Source organism: Carassius carassius, chromosome 1, assembly GCF_963082965.1.
Source record: "Carassius carassius chromosome 1, fCarCar2.1, whole genome shotgun sequence".
Classification (NCBI taxonomy): Eukaryota; Metazoa; Chordata; class Actinopteri; order Cypriniformes; family Cyprinidae; genus Carassius; species Carassius carassius.
In genome coordinates this window covers 11961295-11971534 of record NC_081755.1, presented here as the reverse complement: position 1 = coordinate 11971534, position 10240 = coordinate 11961295, and the positions used below count along the sequence as shown (strand labels likewise).

General features: G+C 38.9%; 1 pseudogene; it reads left to right on the top strand.

The window, feature by feature from the left end:
* The first annotated feature begins 766 nt into the window (after positions 1–766).
* Positions 767–10240, top strand: part of LOC132146673 (zinc finger protein 501-like) — a 306725-nt pseudogene continuing 297251 nt past the window's right edge.

Here is a 10240-nt window from a genome sequence, read left to right as displayed (position 1 = left end):
ACGTCTGTCGAGAATTTTCAAAAGTTCCGTCTGCTCGTCCATTTTTCTGGTCAGAGCTTGTACTGCATGAAGAATTGCAGCACCAGTATTCACGTCCTCAATTTCACTTTGGTGTCTCTGTTTCTTTGGATTTGGCTGTTTAATCGGCGTATGTTCTTTGTTAATTTTGTCTTCTTTGGATGAATGTTGCTCTGCTTCCATTTCTCCCTCAATGTCAAAATCATCGCATGCCTCGTGGAGAGCAGACAAATCGTACTTGTGGTCGGACATGATTCCAAAAAACTTAAGAAAATGCTGACACTACGTTACATATCTATTTCACAGAGGGGATGTTACACTAGTTTATCACATTACAAGGACTAAAAATAAACTTTTTACCGGAGCCTGCAAAAGTGCTACCACTCACTTCGCCATCTTGAAACCCCCCTCTCAGAGGAAGAAGTATTTCACCACGCTCTCTGTTGTTGTTTTTATGTAGGTGTGCTGCCTTAATACAAATGGTTAGACATGTTTCTAAAAACAAAATACAGTTTTTGAATCAGTTCAGTAAATACCTGTAATATTCTCGTCCTCACAGCCGTGACTGAGTCTTGAAGCGAGCAGGAATATCTGGAGGAGTGTATCATCTGAACTGAGATCTGCTGCTGTGAAGATGGAGTTTGTGAAAGAGGAGAGAGAAGAGAACACGAGTGAACCAGAAACCAGCACAATAAAACAAGAGGAACCAGAAACCTTTATTCTCCAGGTTTCTGGTTCCTCGTGTTTTATGTCTGAACCAGAAACTTTGAGAATAAAACACGAGGAACCAGAAATAAAACACGAGGAACCAGAAACCTGGAGAATAAAACACGAGGAACCAGAAACCTGCACAATAAAACACGAGGAACCAGAAAGTTTGAGAATAAAACAAGATGAACCAGAAACTTTGAGAATAAAAGACGAGGAACCAGAAACCTGCACAATAAAAGACGAGGAACCAGAAACTTTAAGAATAAAACAAGAGGAACCAGAAACTTTGAGAATAAAACAAGAGGAACCAGAAACTTTAAGAATAAAACAAGAGGAACCAGAAACTTTGAGAATAAAACAAGAGGAACCAGAAACGTTGAAAATAAAACACGAGGAACCAGAAATAAAACACGAGGAACCAGAAATAAAACATGATGAACAAGGAGGTTGGTGTTTATTCTTCATTCACCTTTAATGACTGTTTGTGGTACATTAGGCTTAAAAAAGCTTCTTTTTTTGAGCCCTGGAGAATTTCTTTGTGTGTTTAATAACTTAAGTGTAACACTGTAATCGGCACAATTTGTGCAACAATAATATGCTGTGCTGCATGGATGTAGCCTACATGTTTGTATTTTTGAAAAAAACGTTTATTTATGGTTAGTGAAAAAAAAATTTTTTTTAAGTCACTGAAATAAGGCCACAATACACATACAGAACATTTGTTCACAAAACAACAATATTCTGATGTCATGATGAATGTTATTTTGAATAATGTGTATTACCAGACAGTTGAACAGTATTTTTTCTACTATCAAATGTGCACCAGCTACTGTTTGGTTACCCACATTCTTCAAAATATCTTTTTTCTTTTGTGTTCACAGCAAGATATTAAAGGGTTAGTTCACCCAAAAAATGAAAATGAGGCCATGTTTTACTCACTCTCAAGAACCCTTTAGGTGTATGACTGATTTATTTCAGATTAATCGAATTTATTGCTATGACCGTGTACTAACTTTACTAAAATTAAGACATTGCAATTGCATAAATTAATATTAAAGTTTCAAAGATAATTACAATTACATGAATTATAAAAAAACATAAAAATACATAATTACAAATTATGCAAATATTTATTAAGTGCATTGCAACAATGCACAGTTTAAAATAAGATTCAAACTAAACATGTATCCCACTCATGTAAATATTAAATAATAATGTACAGGCCTACTGGCCTACAGAAAGGTTTTAAAATGAACTGTTTGTTCTCTCAGAAAAACAAAGTGCATTTAGGTGAAGTGCATTTGAAATTTTTCTCTGTAGGACTAGAAAGTGCATTACTTCTCCAGTATTGAGAATGAGTTGTCGTCATAGCACAAAGCCCCTCCCTCGATATCACAGTCTCCGCCATGTTGGCAGGACACCGGCGGCGAAACATGACTGTTTACATGTGTTGTTAACTCGGTAGTAGAGGAGGTTCTCGCAATTCTGCACTGTTTTACCATGACTGGAAGTTACTGCTGCGTTAAAAACTGCTCCAGTACCTCTCACGATACATATGGAAAACGTAGGAACAATGGAATACAGTTTTTTTTAGGTTACACCAAGCGCAAAACAGCGGTATTTGGAGAAGCTCTCAAGCATCCAAAATATCGACCCATACGAGCTCCCTGCAGCGGCACAGAAACCTGGACCATTTACCTCCGTGCACATATATGGACATTGTGAATTATCTTGTTTTTGGTGTAAGTTACTACACAATGCAGGAGCTTAAAAGCCACAAGTCTTTGGAAAGTTACGAGGCTTTCTGCTGTGGCTGGGTCCATCTACAGCAGGTGATGAAAACAGTGTTGTACTGGCCAAAGTAAGTTTGTTCACATGTGTTTTGGTGTATTGTAATTACATTGCATTAAGAAGACACTTCTTGACCAAAATGACAAAATAATTAACTGCGACTGTTTCGTAAACATTAGATTGTAACGAGATGGTCAATGTACACAAACATTTCCAACATGTTTTGATGTAGGCTAAAGCGGTGTATGTTTAGTTATAATTAGATTTTAGCCCAATGACCCATATTGTACCAGGTTTTTGTGTTGGGGGCTGCAAAATGGACAAACCAGCTCTGGGTTGGCTAGGGTAGTTAAATGTGTGATTGCAAGATGTAAGTGTCCTGGTTAGATTAAAGCCATTAACAACGTGAATGCAAGGTGACTTACATCGTAAACATGATCATTCACAATGTCCATATGTGTGCACGGAGATATTTTGGATGCCCTTGAGCTTCTCCAAACACCGCTGTTTTGCGCTTGGTGTGAGCTTGTTCCTGTAAGGTCCCCTTTCTTTCGCCTTATGTTTTTGCATTGCTTTACTTTCTTCCTTTTCTTTCTCGTATTCGTAGATCCGTCTCGATCTGTTCCACCGGCAAAATAAATGCGCAAAAATTAAAGATCTCTGAAATGTTTGTCGCGCCTCTGTGAAGTTCTGAAAGCGTTGCCCCTGGCAACCGATAGCGTGTCCTACCATCATGGCCGACCGGCTCAGACCCTTCCCAAATCAACACGAATGCCACGTGACTCCTCACTCTCAATAGGCAAGAGAGTTATCACTTCTGGGGACTTCAGTCAGATAACCATCTAGCTGTTGAGCAGTTAAGCTTGTCATCTGCCTGACATTTGAGAAATATTTGAGAGAGTGTATTTAAATAAGGCCAGGGCATAAATAAACATTTTTATCACTAGGGCTGTCACTTTTGTGAAAAAATCATTTTTGATTTTTAAGACACAAGTGTTCATTGAATCGATTGTAAAATCGATTTTCCATGTCTAAAAAAAAAAAAAAAGACGTTTCCTTTTCCTTTTTCAACGTCAAATAACGGACGAACGTAAAGAGAGTGCTGGAAACGCACAAGTCAGCAATATTTCTATTTTATTGGCATGAAGTTTTGTGAAGAATAACAAACAGCAACAGGAGTGCAACATTCTCAAAAAAATGTATATGCAGAGGGGACGGCTGCCATAACAAAAGAAAAACATCACTGCAGGCTTCTACCCAGCTGCATTTATGATTTAGGCAATTAAAAAATCTCCAAGATTATTTTAAATAATGATTCAATCCATTTCAAACAACTGTTCAAAAAATTTAACTTTAAATGGACTTGAGAACAGGCCATGTGTGTTTTTTTATTATTATTTTTTTTTATTGAAAGTAACCGACACTTAGGCTAGGCTTGCACTAGGCAGCTATTACAAATTTATTGGACAGGAGAACAGGTTGATCAACATTTTCGGGGTCCAGAGCAGAGCGTTTTTTATTCCCTATATGTCCAGCTGTTGAGAAGATGCGTTCCGACCGCACTGATGTCCCAGGGACACTCAGGTACAGCTGCGCAAGGTGGGGGTATTGCTGCCAATTTTCCATCACAAAAGCCGGTCACTGTCAGCTTGCAATGGTCCTTTTCATAACTCAGAATCTCCTGTAACTAGATGCGTGAATGAGGTGAATTCACGTCTACCGCGCCGCGAGACCTCCAGACGCGCGTAAATGCGTCTTTACATTGACTTAACATTGAAATTATTTGCGGCAGACGCTCTATTCACATTTGGTGTGAACGCAGCATAAGAGGTCACTTTCGACGTCACTGGGTCTTATAGGCGCGTAAAATAGCTGGTATTTTCTGTCTAGCTTTCGCAACGCATACTGCACTTTCGTAATTTTTTTATTTTCTTTTTTCTGCTTGTTTGTGAATTTTGTTACATCTATGTTTTTTAAATGTTTAATTATTTTAAAATTAATAGTGTACATATTTGGTTAAAATCGATTCCCTATTTTCATTTTCGAAACTTTTTTTGTGCAATCGATTTTCGAACTTAAAGTGACATCCCTAGTATGGGGTAGTATGGGGTAACTAATTGTTCCTGGTACATGGTTCCTCTTTAGAAGTTGTTTTTCAACCTAAAGCATTTACGTGCACAGGTTATACAAAGAACCCCGTGTCCCTATGGACTATATATACTACCTAAATGAGATTAATGCAATCAATGCCAAATTAACAAAACAAAAAAATTCCATAGCAAAAGACAAAGCCTTTCAAGGCATCAAAAAGTCATTTTTTTGTAAATATTTAGGTCAAATAGAGTGAAGAAAAAATATTTGTTTTTTAAGAACAAAGATAAAGAATGACAAAGATACACATTACAACTACACACAATATACAAAGAGTAGTGAGTTTTTTTTTTAAATATACAAATAAAACAAACAGTGCTTTATTTTCTGGTACAATAGGTGTATTTAGCAGGAGGATTCAAGAAATTGAATGAACAAATATAAAAATAAAAAACTATATGAACTGATTCCTAAAGCAACTTTATTAAATTTCCTCAGTCAAGAGCAGTGAATGATTTTTCTCTTTGTGTTTTGTTATTTTATCAACTTTAAACTTAAGTGGTTTTAAACCTGAATGAGTTTCTTCTTCTGAACATAAATGCTATTTTGTGGAATGTAGAAAACCAAACAGTTGCTGGTCCAGAATGACTTCCATAGTTTTTTTGCTACTATCAAATTCAGTGTGGACCAGCAACTGGTCACCCACATTCTTCAAAACATCTTTTTTTTGTGTTCAGCCAAGAAATAAATTAATGATCAATGAAAATTGTGGGGTGATCTGTCCCTTTAATGACAGTCGCATGTTTAATAGGCCTACTGTCCCTTTAAGACCTGCAACCATCTAATATACAGGCACGTATTTTCTCTAAACTGTTTATTTTCATTTTAGACATGACCAACTGAGTCTACATGTAAACCTTGTGGGTTTTCACAGTATTAGCGCAAAAGATAACTTGGTTCAATAATCAGGCGCTGTTTGACAGGCTTTAGTGCACACGCTTCGGGTGTATGTGGCGCTCAGAAAAAGCACAGGTCAGACCAGCATGCGAATGAAACATTTAAAAGCACACGCAGATAACGAGAGAGTAACACTAGCACTCTCGAGTTAACACTGCTGTGAATGCTTGTGGCGTTGTACAGGATATGATGGAGGGACCAGAACTGCAGCTGATAGAATGTGGGCTTTAGCACCATACTATATTTCTTCAAAAGCAGATCGTGGAGACATTTTTATCGTCCATGATCAAAAATCGTCATATCGCACACCCCTAACGCCAGTGTGCATTTTCAGTACGCATTCAGTGCTGTTCGCGAGAGTCACGACAGCAAACTACTGACTTGTCTATGGTAACATAGAGCGATAAACTCAAGCTGCAATGTAGTTTGTTAGTTGTAGTAATAGCGAAAAAAATTGTTGATTGAACAGCAGAAAAAAAGTGTAAAAGTATGTAAAAAAAAAAAAAAAGGGGAAAGAACTGAAACTGTTGTTTGTGCCAAGAACCAGTATGAAACATTTCGCTGGTTATTTTAGCTTTTTCTGCGCAGCTTTCAGCGGCTGAGACTGTTAGTATTAATAAAGGCATGTGATTGAATGAGACAAGAGCGGGACATGCTTGATATTAAAAAGACAGAATTAATTAAATTCAAAGCCGCGAAACAGAACTCAATAGGGCTGTGCAAAAAATTTAAAGCGATTTTCATGCGCATCTCGTCAGTAAAGGGGCTCCTATTATATATCCAGCATGTGCGTTCAGATCAGGATTGCCAGGTTTTCAAAACCAAACCTGCTCAATTGCTTCTCAAAACTAGCCCAATCACATTAGTTCAGGGCAACACATTTTTTGGTGGGGTTGCCTTGGTAAAATTCGAGTTTTAGGGGCTTAACATCACATTATTGGGATTGGGGTTGCTTCGACCCGCCGGCATGACAAACCACCGCAGACTTGGCAACACTGGTTGGCCTTTACTACACAGTCGTAGTTCATTGACAATCAAAATAGCAGGCGATTCATTGCTGATTTTGAAAGCGATTTTGTGTAGATTGTCAGTGAACTACGGCTCTGTGTAGTAAATGCCGCTCCACTGGAACCAGTGTTGCCAAGTCTGCTGTTGTTTTTCATGTCTGCTGGTTGAAGCGTCCCAAATCCCAATAACGTGCAATTTATCCCCTAAAAGCCTAATTTTACCAAGGCAACCCTGCCAAAAAACATGCATTTTAACCTTGTGACGCAAACAACCTGGAAATGCGATTGGACTAGTTTTGAGAAGCAACTGGGCAGGCTTTGTTGTGAAAACCTGGCAACCCTGATCTGAACACGCGTGCTGGAGATATACTACTAATTACAGGAGGGCCTTTACTGATGAGATGCCCATGAAAATCGCATTCGATTTTTTGCACAGCCCTAGAACTCAATCTGCTTCTAACTGGATAATGTCTGCACGCGAGGTCCGAGTGGAACACTTAGACCCAATCCCAATTCTATTTTATACCCCTTCCCCTAAAAAAATATTCCCCTAAGGATTGGGACACCACTACTATGCCGTCACATGTCATCATTCGTCGTCTAGCTCTTACAGTACACGCATATACTGGTGTGCTGGTGTGAATTAGAGCCTTTAATTATCGTTCTCTATTAATGAACTGCTTACTGACACACACACATATCTACATAGACTTGTAAGGCTGGTTTTAGCATTTTTTTTCTGCAGGATAGAACAATCGTTGTTAATAATCGTGATTATAATTTTAATCAAAATAATCATGATTATGAGTTTAACTATTATTGTGCAGCTCTTTTTTTTTCTTCTTTTTAAATTTTTTTTTTAAGTATTAACCAAAAAAAAATGTGGCTCTTTGGTCAAAAAAGGTTCATGACCCCTGCCAGTCTTATTTTCCCCTTCACCCCAAAACAGCTTATATACTACTGTTTCAGCTATTAAAATAGTTCCATTTTGTATTTTGTTTATTAAGAATTTAGAATTTAGAAAAATGTTTGAAGCATTTTTGTTTGTTTAATATAAGTTTTAGATTTTGTTTTAAAGTAACGACCAAGCGGCCAGCACCATACAGTGAGCTGATCAAAGCCTATATTTGATCAATTTGGCCTTCTCAGATCATTACAACTAGCCTAAAAGAAAATCTATAGATATAAAACAGTTCAAGCATATAACAATGTTTAAACGTTAAACCCATAGACTGTAAAAAAATATGGACAAAGCGTCTGTGACGTCACCCATTGACTTTCTGAAGAATGGTTTTGAAGCCGTTTATGGGGGGTATGGGCGGCGCCATCTTTGAAAATCTTGCTAAATCCTAACCCCGCCCACCTTCTGGAGGGCAGGCTTTGTGTGAGACTGAGCCGGCCGGTGGACCCGCCTCTTCAGCCAAGCAGCCTCCGCTACCTGTAACCGTTACAAGATCGACTACATTCACTGCAAAGCTGCTGAAGAAGACTCTACAACCCTTTTTTACAGTCTGGTACAACAACCCATCTGAATTTGCTGGTAAGTTGTAATGTGAAGTTCATTTATGTCTCTTAAAGGCATGTTCAGACACCTTATAGTTATGTATCCTGCAAGGTATTATCCGGGTAACGTTAAACTCATGTGAACAGTTAACAAGTTAGTTGAATATGCGGCGGCTATTTCATTGTTAACACTAATTACGTTAACATCAACTAGCTCTCGTTATTCCGTCAACGTTTTGCTAAATCTTAGTATTGTATTAGGTGAACATCATTTATTTATTTTATTTTTACCATAATATAACATCTATATTGCGCTAGAGTGGTCAGCGGCTGTAGCGTCTATGGGCTGTAGCAGCTATCAGCATGACATTGAAAATTGCAGCCATTTTACGATCCGACATGAATGTTAGTTAAAGCCAGTTGAACAGTCCGATGTTTGTATACTTTGTCACTAAAGACCCATTTCAAATAGCACTGACGCTATTTTGCTCGAGTGGTCAGTGGCAGTTTAACTTTAATTAAGAGCTGGCAGTATCTTGATATACTTGGTCACCATTTCCAATTGTTTAATGTTAATATTCATTTTGTTTTTCTGCAGTTGTCGTTATGGATGCCAGTAACGTAAGAGGTACGTATATATAAGGGATGTTTTGTTATGGATTATGTAATGAGTAAAACCTACAATGTAATGCAATACAACACAATAGTGCCAACTAACAACACTTGTAATCACCAGTAGTCGCGATTGTGATTTTAACAGTAAAAATACACATTGTGCAAACCATTACTCTAAAATAATAACATATTAGAGTAATGGTTATGACTGTACACAGTTATGACTGTAATGAAATGTTTACCTTTCTATTTTGGCAGTTCCCACTGTGTGGATCATGGGGCACAGCTATGTTCACCGTGGAGAGGAGGCGGCAAGGAGGTCCCTGGGCTCTAACCTGGGGCTAGATGCCCAGGTGAAGTGGTTTGGCTGGGGTGGACTGAAGGGGCGTGGCGTCCTCCCCTTTTTTGCCCAGTCCCTGCGAGGAAGAACAGTCCCGGAGGTCCTGCTCATCCACTGCGGCGGGAATGATCTGGGGAAGATGAAGAGCGTGGATCTCGCCACAGAGATGAAGCAGGACCTGTGTGATCTCCATCGACGGCACCCACAGATGACCATCATCATATCTGCAATCACCCAGCGTCGTCGATGGGGATCCACAGACCCAAAGAAGATCGACCGGTCCTGGGTATGGGTGAACAGTGTGATGGCCAGCTTTGTGTTGGGTCTCAAGGGGGGGATAGTACGCCATCCACACATAGTGTTTGACAACCCTGTGTTGTTTCTTAGAGACCAGGTTCATCTGTCTACTAAGGGTAATGCATATTTTATTAAATGGCATCGCTGAATGTCTGAAAGACTTAATCCAGTAGGGGTGGTTCTGGATTAATCTTTTAGACATGCCTTTTACAGCTGAAATGGCCAGGCTTTTGAATACTATATGTGGTGTGGTGTACCTTTTATCTAGTTTAAATTCATTTAGCATCGCTGGCCATAACACTGTTCAACATAATTACTGTTCTTCCTCTACCTTTTTTGTTTGCCTCATTCCCTATTTTAAAACAAAAACAAAAAAAACCTCATTCACCAATTCAATTTGTTTTTTTTGCCCACCACTCCCCGTTCCACAAGAAAAGCCCCTCATCCACCCTGGCCATTCCATCTCAGGGGCCTCCTCTCCATTCCACAGCGAATGTAGCTGCCCCCCACCTTCCTACCTTTTTATTAATTTATTTATTTTATCTCCCCAGAACAACTCGGGGTTAAATTCTTTGCTCAAGAGCTACCACGAATTAACTAAACGGTCTCCTCAAACCCCTGGAACGTTATTGCAATACTGCAGGGTATGTCATACATGTTGTCCATTATATATGATGGCATCGAGTGGTCTACTCACACCACTTTCTGTTAAAGACCCTGGGCTAAGCCTCTATCAGAAAGACTCGTGCCGCCAGCACCCCATCCACACAGTGCCTGACAACCCTGCGTTGTTTCTGAGAGACCCGGTTCAAACTTTATTTGAGTTTATCCAGTTCCACTATGTACTGCCATTTTCTTTGCCCACCTGTTGTCTGTCTACTATCATCTGTCTACTGGGGTAATTAATATA